This window comes from Dermacentor variabilis, chromosome 2 (assembly GCF_050947875.1).
Source record: "Dermacentor variabilis isolate Ectoservices chromosome 2, ASM5094787v1, whole genome shotgun sequence".
NCBI lineage: Eukaryota > Metazoa > Arthropoda > Arachnida > Ixodida > Ixodidae > Dermacentor > Dermacentor variabilis.
This window is the reverse complement of record NC_134569.1, coordinates 144220123-144233205: the sequence shown is the minus strand read 5'-3', so window position 1 is coordinate 144233205 and position 13083 is coordinate 144220123. Positions and strand designations below refer to the sequence as shown.

Below are 13083 nucleotides of genomic sequence, written 5' to 3'. Positions count from 1 at the left end.
AAGCGTGCATATTGGAACCATGGCTTAATGGAACCATGACCTAAGGACGCGTTGCTGAAGTGTCGGAGTGAGAATAGCGGAAGACATACTAAAATAGACGTACGGAGAGCTAGCTCAAGACGTTGATGTTTTATTATACCGGTTTCGCTCAAGCGCGCAGAAGTACAGTCCCATTTTTAGCGGTGTTCTACATATTTGGTGCCGTAAATGTGCTTCCACATGCATAATCGCCACAAGAACGCGTTTTTTTTCTTTTCTCTTAGAAACGAGAAAGGATGGGAGGGGTGGGGGAGGACTGGAAGGAACAGTAGAACAGTAATTCCGACCAAGAACATTACTAGCACGTAAGATGGCATCATATTGCGACACCGTGTCACGGTCAAAGCTGTTGCCCTAGGACACGTCTGATAGCAATGCGGTAGAAGTGTACGCTATGCTGTATAACTCCGATGCCTGCATTATTTGAGGAGAGAGTTGAGGCATGGCCAATAGATGAAAGACACGTCCTGTGCGTTCCATCAAGCGGCCGTGGCTAAAGGATAGGGGTACGACGAATGGCTAACGTTGCAGATCAACACCCAGAGTGTTTAGACGCGCTGCGTTTTAAGAACGCGGACCAAGAAGGGACGCGTACTAGAAGGGCTGTTACAAGGATTGATGTACGAGGACTGCTGAACTTTGTGTCCTTTACACACTGTTTCGTCCTCTTTGCCCTCGGCTCTCTTCCCCATTGTGCATCGTAACTTTGGTGGGTACTTTGCACTAGTAGCGTGTTCTGTGTTATCATAGAGCCCGGTGCGCATTGCTTTGCAACAGGTTGGCTGTGACATATACTTTAAGGAAGATGTTATATCCTTGCATACTGTGATGAGGTTTCAAATGTTCCTACGTTGGTAGTCGTGTGATGGCGTGAATGGTAAATGTGCACGTATATGTAGTTGGAAGTGAGCGCAAGTGATGATGTAGTTGGAAGTGAGCGCAAGTCCTGTAGTAGCCGGTTGATTGTCTTTTCATCGTTAGGGTTCCATCGTTACTAACTCAAATCAAACGTTACTTTTTCCTACGCTTGTTGTTCTTTAGGTGCGGGGGCTCTCCTTTGGGAACTATTCGCTTTACCGGATGACATCCGGAACCTTTGAGTTTATTTTTATGGTTAGGCCTTGTCAAAAATAGTAATAAAGCTAAGCTTCGATCATGCTGGTTCGAGTTTGTGGCCAGAAAGAAACTGCGATAATATCTTGATTTATGAGCTGTGATATATCCTCTTGCCTAAGCTCTAACCATAAACTGCATGCGCTATCACTGACGCTTAATGGTAATAGTCAAAAGTACGTATATCATAGCTAGAGCGTTTTTCCGAAAGACAAGCACACAGTAGTTATAAGATCCTGCCCAAAACATAGCCTCTCGATCCGAACGAAAGCATTTAAGCAGGGACACCGACGAACAAACACTGAATTTATATGATTCTTAAGGAAGTGTTCACAATTCTTACCCTAAAATATGGTACAACGCATGCATTTTTATGGCATAAAATCATTTTGTTAGGGCAGTAACGTTCTCTAGCAATACTCCTCTATCAGCCAAGACAACGCTGTAAACTAGGCAGTGTGCTCGACGTGCAAGGTGTTTCTTATTAAGCCCGAAATCTGCGAAAAAGGACCTCGGCATACCGACTAGTTTAGATTGTCCCCATGTGGTGGATGCATGCTTTTCAGAAACATTACCTGGGACATTCATTTCGTACCACATTTCTAGGTCGCACATCTTTAAAGTTGTGCTAGTTAGTAGACCATAGATAAGTCGTCAGCTATTTTGTAAGAGATGTTTCATACAAAAAGAAACACCGGATATCAATGTGTAAGGTGGTCTACTAGAGTTCAAGTATATATAGGGTGGCTAAATATCTACATGGCTAACTAAGTATATATAGGGCTTGGCTAACTAAAGTTAGCCAAGCTGTTCAAAGAAAATAAAATGGATTTAGAAAACATGGCACAAGATACGACTTTAAGACCTATTGGTGTTCGGTTGTCAAAATTCCGGCAACGAACATCGTAGGTCTTGTAATTGTACTTTGCGCCGTCATTTCTAATTATATTGTTTTCGTTGAACAGCATGGCTAACATTAGGTGGGACCGACGATATTATCTCATATTGTAAACAATAAAAAAATTTAAATTATGGGGTTTTGCGTGCCAAAACCACTTTCTGATTATGAAGCACGCCGTAGTGGAGGACTCCGGAAATTTCGACCACATGGGGTTCTTTAACGTGCACTTAAATCTAAGTACATGGGTTTTTTCGCATTCTGCCCCCATCTAAATGCGGCTGCCGTGGCCGGGATTCGATCCCGCGACCTCGTGCTCAGCAGCCCAACACCATAGCCACTGAGAAACCACGGCGGGTTTGTAAACAATAAACAGAAGTAGCAATATGTACTGCGAGCAGAAAAGAAAATGCGGCGTTCCTTTGTGCCTATCGCAACTCATCATACTTTAGGCTATATAGGTGACATTTTGGACCGGCAAGGTCACTGGATATGTAAGATAGGGATCCTTCCGCTCGTTCTTAAACGCCTCCGGGATAAGAGGTTCGAGTGTGAATTGAGAGCCGTGCAAATTGTTGGATGGATGGATGTTATGAGCTTCAACGTTGCAACGGGGCGGCGGGTTGCGCCACCAAGCTCTTGTTATTTTATTGCGTATAGTCCTACCTATGCTCAAAAAAAGAAAAGTAAAAAAAACTGAGTGCCCTTCCACTCTGTGAAGAAGGATGACCAGCGAAGCTGTGTATGTAGGCCCTTTAATGGCGAACTGCGCCTCCGCCGCGGGTCGGCCCGGCATTGTACACTCTAAAAACTAGGAAGGGTATCGCAGGAGTGAAGCTGCCGGTTCACTCTTCAAAGCGTCGTTTTACTCTCGCAAAATGTCGAGGAGAGTGAAATGCATTGTTCACTCTGTCACCAAGGAGAGAGTGAAATGTGCTTTTCACTCTCCCCTTCAGAGCTAGAGAGTGAAAAGACTCTTGCGACAATAGAAAAGAGAGACTCTTGCGGCAATAGAAAACAAAACGTAGCGTAATCTTCTGCTTCAACTGTAGGTGGCTGGCCCCGAACATGGCAATGTATCATTCATGCACGCTGAGCAAAGAACACATCGTTTTGCTTCTAAGAGAACAGGCCGCCGCAGTTCAAAGGAACGCGTAGCGAGCGCTCTACTTTTTCACTCGGAGTGGCTCCACCGCGCGCGCGCGCGCTCAAGATCGCGGAACAACACAGCACCGCAGAAAGGTGACCCGTCCAGCGAGCAAAGGCCAGCCGAGGGAGATCGTGTGTTAGCCATCTCGCGTCGCCACGAAAACACGACAGTCGTTCGTCATGCCTTGGATATAACAACAAATCCTCCACGGTAAGTGAATTCTAACTTAGGTGCACATTCTCCGTATATGTCATGCTATCGCCAGGAAGTCGTCGCTGCGCTTAGCCGACGCGATTGACAAAGGACTAGGCGTACGCGCTGTCTCTCGATGTCAATCTAAAAAGCCAGTCGTCGCGATAACTGCATGTGATTTTATCACTTTGCCGTTGTCCGTAAGAGCTTTAAAAATCGCAAACGCTGCCAGAACTATGGTATGTTCAATAAGACGCCAGGCGAGAGGACGCTTAAAATGGTTGGTTCACCAGCCCGTGATTCCGAGCCTATGCGGAGCGTGGTTAGCGTGCGTTTTGTGTGTTTGAATTTATTCAGTTTGGCAGTCTACTGTGTACGGAACGCTGTTGAACTAAGGAATCACATAACAGAAGGCGTCATTTTGCTGGCAGCATGCTTTTTTTTTATAAATAAACCGCGCGCTTGACGGTGTCTCGCGCAGGGGGAATCTGCGACCACTGAAGTTACGTGCAGCACCAGTGCTAGTTAGAAACTTTGCCGCAGGCATTCAGCTGCATGCTGCAAGAGGTCAGTTGGGCGCGTTATCTTGAACTTACTGAAAACGCATGAGGAATCCATGTTTTATGCTGAAAAAAGTATAAACCCCATATAAGCGATCTTGCGCGCGGCAGCTACAAGCGACGCGACGGAGATGGCTGTCGCGTTCGCTCGTCGCCTACAAGTCGTACTCCGTGCGAGCGACGATTTTGAGCGACGCCTCCCCGGTGTTGCCGGCATGAGGGCTGCAGTCACGCGTGACGCGTGCTTTAGTAATTTACGTTGATGTATTTTACTATAAAAAGTAGCATAAAATATTTCCGGAGGTTTTGCAGTACGTTCTTATCCTTGCACGTATAAAAATTGAATCATTTGCTCGTTCCGCGCGACAATCGGTAGTATTTGAGCGATGTATGTACATCCAGTTCCGGCTTCGCGCTATTGGCTAGTCGCTCATAGCACTTCTGGGCGACGAGCGACGATTTCTAGATTTCCAGAACCGAGCCATCTGTTCAAGCGACGGCCCGTTTTGTCGCTCGAAGCCGTCGCTCGTCGCCGTCGCGCACTAAATCGCTCTCACAGTGTTTATCCCTAAGACTGAACTGTTTTTGCTCATGTTGAAATGGTGTGATTATAGGTCTGGTTTTGTCTCCTGTTGCGGTTTTCGTGCACGGTGCGAAACTGAAAGGATGCTTATGTCTACGAACTCGGTGAATTGTCAAGCAGCTAGTTACGCATCGGCATCGAATATAACGGCTGCTGTGTGGAATTACAATTGCAGGGGCGCTTTGCATACGCTTATTGTTTTGGACATGCCTGTGCATTTGCTAATATGAGTTGGCGTGTCAGAGTTATGTCATATGAACAGCTAAATCAGCCTTCCTCTGGGGGTTACAAGCGTAATGTGTGCATTTTGCTATAGCATGGCAGATCAAGATGTGTTTATCGCTTGAATATTTTTAGTAGAGAAATAAAATATCAAAATAAAATGTTGCTTTAATTCCGTGTTACCAGTCTGTCGTACACAGAACAATAGGTTGGTGTAATAAACTAATAACTGCGGTTTAACTGCAACTTTTACATGCCTACAAGAATCTAAAATGCTAGATTTCAAACTGCAGCAGTAGTCGGGTCTGTCAAAAATGAACTCCACTGCGCACCTCATGCATGAAAATAAGTTCATGCCTTTTAGTAAGCTTAGATGCAGGCCGCAGTGAACTTGTTAGTATTGAAATGTGGGTAAGCTTGCCATAACAAGCCTTGTTGCCCTTTTTTATAGGCACATCCATATATCCATTGAGCTGAAGGACAATATTTTCATCCCTACTGAGCATCATGTTTGCAGCTATAATCCTCAAATTATGGCTTCAGCAGTGGCACAACCAGGGATGGTGCGGGGGAGGGGGGGCACACTGGGCACTTGCTTAGGATGTGTCACAAGTGGTGTTTGCGATACACCAGACTCATGACAGACCTATGACGTCTGAAAATGACCAATATTCTATTCATTAGCAGGAGTATTCTAACATTCATGAAAAACAAGGATGAACTGTGGTTTATTTGTTTTTTTGCTTAAATCTAAAAATTGAAGTTAGTTTAGCAGTTGACTGTTGCAGTCATTTGGATGTTTTGCATGCATTTCACTAGGAAGACTAAGAGCTAAGACTTTTTATTGCCATGGCCTTGACTGTCTTGATGTTGTTTTGCACCATGCCCTTGTGTTGACTTTTGCATACGATATTTTTCAGGTACCCGCTTTATATAACGCAAGAAGGCAGCTGCAAGGACACGAGGATGTGAAAGAGCCAGTGCAGCGCGAATTCACGTAGTGCAGAGGAGCCAATGCCAAAAAATCAAAATACATTGGCATGTTATTTGGACAAGAAAACTAGAATGTGGGTATATTGGGTGTACCATTTGACCAAATGTCAACAAAATCAAGATACAGTATGTTACACGAAGATGAAAATTCTCACGTGCTCCAGGCAGTCATCTTAACATGGTATATTTATGTAATGTCTCTGATTGGAAAGTCAAATCAAGTATGCTCTCTGGAGACAAACACATAGCAGCAATGGTCATTGAAAAGTTAAAGATGTGTTTTAAGAAAGCTGATTAGTTCTGAGAAGTGACTGCTTTTTGTCTTGCCTCTCAACAAATATATCCATGTGATAAAAAAATAGTGATACAATGAAATTGCATATTTGCTTAGCGACATGATACATACTTGCAATGAGCACGATGCCTGTGTTTACTATAAAAAGCAACAGCCCATGCTTGGTTAGGTTAGGCCCACTACAACATGCAGGCATGGGTGATCGGTGCGTTTTTTATTTCTGTGTCGTGAGGTTTATTGACGTGCGTATAGGTGCAGTGGCACGCAGTATGGCTAGTACAAAAGGGGGGGGGGCAGATATATGTAGCTCACTGTACACGACACAGGGCAAAGGAAATCCGTGTTCAGCAACTATGTTAAATGCCATGTACGTAAATTTTACAACGCTACTCGTTCGAAGCGCGCATAGGTGCATATTGAAGAAAAGTTTCCAGGGTAGATAATTTAGTTCGTAATTTACACTAATTTTGCTCTAACCACGAGACATAATAATTTGAATATACTGCACGGAAAAACCCAGAGCGAATTAAATTGTGTCAGCTTCGTGTGTATACATATAGTCTTTCCTATGCATTAGGTTTTTTGCGTAATGCATTAACACTTGACAGCCTATCTTATGATGTGTATTACATTACAGTTCTTTATTAGTTTACTCGTTTGTTTTGCGACTCATGAAATGCCGCCATATATATATTTTCAACATTTGACATAACCCTGTATGTTTTGCAGGGACAACCCAGGATGTGCATTTCTCAGCACCCAGTCAACTGCCAAAAGTGACTCAAACACAGGCCACCAGAAAGTGGACATCAGTTGCAATTTCACACTATGCAGTTGGCGACTGCCTTGTACGGAGGCTTTTTTTTAATGAGATGGTGATGTCGTTCTAATGTACATTTTGACCACAAAGGTGCGATCATGTCTCACAGAGGCATATATGGTTGCTATTCTCTGCGAGGGACGTGTTCTCGTGTTTGTGAAGCATTTGTGTTTGGCAGTATTGTCGCCCAATGAGTCGGATATAAACACTAACTCGCCACTGCCGGCAAGTAGTTGCGAGAAACGCATTATGACGCTGTAAAGTTATTTCATTAATTCGAAGGAAAGTTTTGCAGCAGGAAAAAAGGTTGCTATTCCAGGTAAACATGCCTTTTTCTCACAGGTTATTTAGCCAAACTGTGGATGCATGAAATTCGTGACTTATGAATAGATTTTAATTTATTCTTTAGTAATGCTTCTAAAAGAGACTAGAAATAGCATGTGACTACCTCTGCAATCAGCAGACCATACATTTGCAGTCATAAGTGGCAGTTCCATGCAGTCTCGCATTTTATATAACCTTTCCTTTCGGCAACATTCGAACTGGTGGCTGCGTTTTCAGAAGGAGAAGTGTACTTGACACTGTATGTGTATGTGTGAATTCGGTTTTCTTTGTATGTGTCGGCTCACTGACAAACGGTGCAAAAATCTGTTGTACCACGAGCCTGACGACGCCTTCTGCTGGTAGAAATGCGGCACTTCGTATTTTATAGTACTGCATGACATTTAAATCAAAGCTACCACATAAAATGATCAAGAAAACTAACCGCTGTTATAGCTGTTTTCCTCAAAGAACGCTTGTCCTTTATGGGCTGTGTTAATCTGAGCTCTCCACCGATGTTTCAGTAGTATTATCCCTTAGTGAGTGAGAGATTGGGGGCAATTAATTGTGTTAGTGTTTAAGTGGTGTCCTAATTATGTGCATTTGTTCCAACAAAGTTGTCTAGATTACTTTATTGTGTAGTGTAAAGCTTATGAAACCATCAGCAACTACTGAGTTGCTAACACGCATATGGATTTGTCACTATACAGGTGGAACTCGGCTGTACCACTGCAGTGCTGCGGAAATTGCCTTCACCAGCGGCTTTGCAACAGCTGTTTCGCAGCATGTCGGTATGTGTTAATTTATAATTATGTTGGGATGGGCTAGTATTATGGACCACTGCTACTCTGTATTGTGACAGATCCATATGATAAGGGATGTAATGGGCACAGCGAAAGCCTTCGAATTTTTTACTATGGTACATAAACAGGCTCTCCTTTTTGTCACTGGAGCAGGAGAGAAGGGCATGCAGGCACTCCTGAATGTACATATATTTCAAAACATGAGAGAGACATATACACACACACACACACACACACACAATTAAACTAAAGGCAGGGACGTTCCATCTTTCATCTTGAATTGAATTGTGCAGCGCAAAAATACAACACAGACCACAGAGAAGCACACATGTCAACAGGTTTGATACACACGTTAGTTCAACAGATTTGATACTTCAAGTGTGCTATTTTACACAAAGGGGAAGGGAAAGGGGAGATAATCTGAAAAAAAAGTGGAGTGGAAAAAAAGGAATCGTGCCAAAAAGCATGAGAAGCATCGCGCAGCCAGGATCACCAGCAGGACATCTAAAAAGCACTCTGATAAAATTACATACAGGACAACCTTACGTATAGTTTGTTTCAATCAACTCAGATCACATGCAGCCATTACTGCAATCATGTTGTTTCCTTATGTCATATGGGGGAATGATGTGGGCCCAAAAAACTGTTTAGAGCTGAAGGATTATGTTCCATTCTAGCCTCATTGCCTGATTTTTTATCATATTGTTATCAGCTGCTTATGTTAGGGACAAAAAGTAAGAGTACGAACTGTTTCCCGATTCGCCATTCCACACAACATGTCTTTGTGACTATATGTACATGCAGATGATCCATAGTTGAAAAATATTCAGTACAGAAGAATCTCATTACAAGATGCACTTGGTTGTAAGAGACATCTGAAAATGGTTTGGTTGGTTTTCCGATGTTTGCCACGTTAACAGTACTGTATACAAGAGACACCTTTGTTACTAAGGATGACTTTTTAAGTATTCACTACTTCGAAGGGACACAACCCAGACACATTCACTTTGTGCACCTTGTGTGCTCCGAAGGGCGTAAAGATCACGCAATCCTTACACAAGTCAATTGCGCATGTCTCTTTTAGCATGAACCAGAAAAGGAGGGCAACGAGGACAGTGCAGGGCAGAAAGTGTCGGCAGTTGAAGCTGACGAGCGTCTAAGAGCACCTCAAAGGTACTGCGAGCAACAAGGCTTGCAAAGTGAAGCGTTTAAATTCCAGAAGTTGGGAAGGAAGCTAACACAATCTGCGGTCACTAAAAAGCTGTGAATGTCTTCTTTAAAGAGCCCCTAAACCACCGAGGTTGAAATTTAGTTGCGGTGTTGCAGTTCTACACAATAAGGCAATGAACAGGTAGCCACGAGAATTTTTCGAAACGGTGCAGTAATAGTGGAGCTACGTGTGTTTGATTATCGAAAAGTAGTCCCCACTCATTTTACTCTTTCATCTGGTACGCGCCATATGGACAGTATCGTCTTTTCCTTGCCTAGTACACCTCCAAATGTTACGGGACAGGCCAACACCAACGAGCTCTGTTGCTGCCGCGCTGGCCCGTCGTCCTGCGAGGGGTGGCGCTAATACAACGGAACTGTATGGTGACTCGTGTTGAAGAGCCTCATAGGGAGACCCTTCTGTTGGCGTTTCTGTTCTTTGCCCCCATTGGCTGCCCACAATAGCATCGCGCGCAACGCGACGAGGAAGAAGGAGTGTGTGTATTTGCTTGCAGGCCTTGCCGGCAGTCGTACACTTTCGTTCGACCAATCGACAGCACCGGAAACTGGTGACATCATCAGAGACAGCCTGGTGACGTCAGGACAAACTGGGGGGTGCAGGATAGGTCCAGAGAGGCGCACGGGGTCATTTTCTTCATATTGTGGTGCTCCGGCAGTGCTACGCACTCTGGCATTTGGCTTCGTCGATCGTGACGGCATTCTGATTTCGATACGCGTGTTTACTTGAAATGTTCAAAAATGTCGAGAAGTGGTTTAGGGGCCCTTTAAGCCACCCTGAGCATTTATTCCTTCAAATATATCAAAACATACTTTAGTGATGATGCATAATAAAGTGATCTAGTCTGGTTCCTCAGTGTCTCAAAATTTTTGGTTTCGAGAGACATGTTTCCCGTGCCTCTTGAATATCTTCTGATGAGGCTTTACTGTAATATACACAAACAATTGTGTAACTCCTCCTGCAAGTATTATTCATTAAGCCCGGTCACTTATGTGCAAAGCTTGTGGTTAAGTCTTGATGTCCGTACTTTTTAGAGCTATGTTTCTTAATTCATGCTGTTCTTATGGTTCTTCGATGCAGGAGACAATGCCTACGAAATTATTGGCCCTGATCATGAGAGCCCTCAAGGGGCAAACAACATCTCTGTGGCAGAAGTGAGCCCGATACCACTTGGAAGTTACCATGACAGATGACACGGCAGCAATAGATACAGAGACTGCCATGTCTACTGCAGCTGCAACAGTGTACGAGGAAAGCAGCAGCGCGTCAGCATCAGCAGCAGTGTCAGAAGGAACCACACCAGGCTTGGTAGAGCAACATGTGTGCTATCACTGACTTTTTTTGTAGTGGACACAACTCATTTGCTCAACATACAAAAGCTTTTCACCACGACTGTGAGCCAGTGTTATTGTGGAGCAAGTACAAGACTAAGTTAGGTGTTATAACACAGTACAAGCATCAGTTTAATATATGCAAATGCAAACATATTACAGTTGTTGCCTCCCCAGCCAGCCCACATAGTGACAACAATGTGGAACACATGGTGGGACACACCTCTCCCCCATTACAAGATAGTAGAGACTGTCAGTGTTGTTGCTAGATTGACTGGTCTTTGTAGGCAACTAGAAGGACAACACAGGTGTCATAAGATTGTTGTTGATGTTGTTGAAGAGGTAAAAAAGAAGTTTGATGGGAGCTGAAGTGCCAACTGATATTGAGCAAATCAAAAGCAACCACCTGAGAAAGCAACACTATCGAAATTTGGGTATCTATGTGCCGCCAACTCTGGTAAGAATGGCATAGGACAGAAGTGTGATGAAAATCACACAGACACTGCTGTTGCATCACTGGCCACAGTGAGCAGCGACTTGTAGGGCAAGAGAGTCAACTGAAACTAACATGATATAGTGTCATGATACCATGTGACCACTTTTCAAGTTATTTTGCAAGATACAGCTCAACCTCCAGAAACGAGACTGCAACTTGTCTGTAAAAAAGCTTTCACAAAAAATTATTCATAACACTATTAACATAGCAGTATCTTTTTTTGTGTGTCGGTTCGAGGTTCCCGGCTGTCCATTAATGCAAAAATTGAGGAAAAAAAGAACATGTCGTACTTACACCTTTTTAACAAGTACGAGGGGGACAGAACTTTTCTAGTCATGCATCTTCATCATACTATCAAGTTTTTAAATGCCTTTTATAATTATTATTGCCAGTTATATCTGAGTGCATTGTATGCATGTAGCAGGTGTAAAATCAGGTCAGTTGGATCAGATGCCTTATCTGCAAGCGAGCCCTATATTCAAGAAATTTGAATTAAAATAGTTACGTTAGAGACGCAGTCTTTCAGCACTTTATTGCCTGTGGTTTAAGCATTGCTCAATACTTTTGTGGGTGGCAATTTCAACCGGCACAGCACTGCGCTTTGCCACACTCACATTTGTCTTCAAAGCGGTTTTTACCATTTGTGTTGATCTGTTTGTGTATGCATAGAGCAAGTTTTTAATTTATATTTTTCTGCATTCTTGTGCTTGCACTAAGCTTGTATACGGCAGTTACAAAATGTGCGTCACTATAACGAGCTGTTCTGTTGAGCTTACACTTGCAAATAATCGTGTTCAGATGGCCGCACTTCTATGCGGGTGCACCGATAGCTTTGTGTATGTTCTCATGTTTGTATAAAGCTTATATAAGCTAGTTAGAAAATGTATGTCACTAAGCATTGTGATATTCTTTAAAGAACTGCTTGGTTGGTTTTACACTTGTGAATTAGTATTGAGGCGGTGGTATTCCCATGTATGCCCACTGCTAGCTTTCTGTGTCCTCACGTGTTTGTATTAAGTTTCTACAAGGGAGTTACAGCATGTACGTCGCTAAGCGCTGTGATATTTTTTAAAGAACTGCTTTGTTGGTTTTACACCTTTGAGTAATAGTACTCGGGTGGCACTAGTCATGTGTAGGTACACAGGGACCATTTGTATACATTATGCTCATGTAAAGCAGTTACAAAGTGTATGTCACTAATTACTGTGATATTTGTTGAATTGCTGTGATGGTTTTACACATGTGAATAATAGTGATCAGGACACAGTACTTGCGGCGTATAGTTGAATTTATACACTGCCAAGACATGGGCTGTATACGTACCAAAAGAAATGTATGTCATTATATTGTTGTGATTATTACTGTTTGGATTTTATTAAACTGTAATAAAATTGTTTCTTGTATCTATTGAGGTATGGCAATTTGTCATGCAACCAAACTGAGGACCTGAACTTGTGCATACAAATAAACAGCTAAGAGTATACTGCTCATATTCTGCTAAACCAGTTTAACAAATCTTGTACTACAATGCTGGAAAAATGACAGAGCTGACTCGGATGTACAGAAAAAGTTCTGCACTGGCTGAAGGACTGCCCCACACTGGAGTTCGTAATGTTGCGTTTATTGGAGTAGAACAGAAAGTGCACTTCTGTTAAAAATGCGACAGTCGGTGCAGAAATATAAGGCAGACGAGCAAATGTGGCACATTTTTTTGAGGGCCCTCCATGCCTACTACTGCATTTCTAGTCTTCCTGTGCTCTGCGTATAAGCCCCTGTTCAGCCAAGGTTTTTACTCCATGACAGTTGTTCTACTGGGTTCGTAGCAATATTGAAGAAAAAAATTCAATGGTTTTCAAGGACTTTCGAGGCCCCGACACAGTAACTTCAAGGACCTCGTGCAATGTGTGTAGTAGTTTGGACAGGCAATAACTTGTTCAAGAACACCGTTAACTTTAATGCAAACAAAAGAAAACAAAACAAATCGCATTTCAGTGATTTCAAACATTTGAAAGACTGCTAATTTGCCTTTCACCGCCCAC

General features: G+C 43.1%; 1 protein-coding gene and 1 long non-coding RNA gene across 2 annotated transcripts in view; one reads left to right on the top strand and one right to left on the bottom strand.

Moving 5' to 3' along the window:
- LOC142571014 (cytochrome P450 3A29-like) overlaps nucleotides 1–13083 on the bottom strand; it is a 64101-nt gene that overhangs the window by 27129 nt on the left and 23889 nt on the right. The window lies entirely within an intron of this gene.
- LOC142572811 (uncharacterized) lies at nucleotides 7769–12447 on the top strand. The gene is made up of 2 exons (XR_012826145.1): nucleotides 7769–7977; nucleotides 10298–12447. It is a non-coding gene; the product is annotated as an uncharacterized LOC142572811 (long non-coding RNA).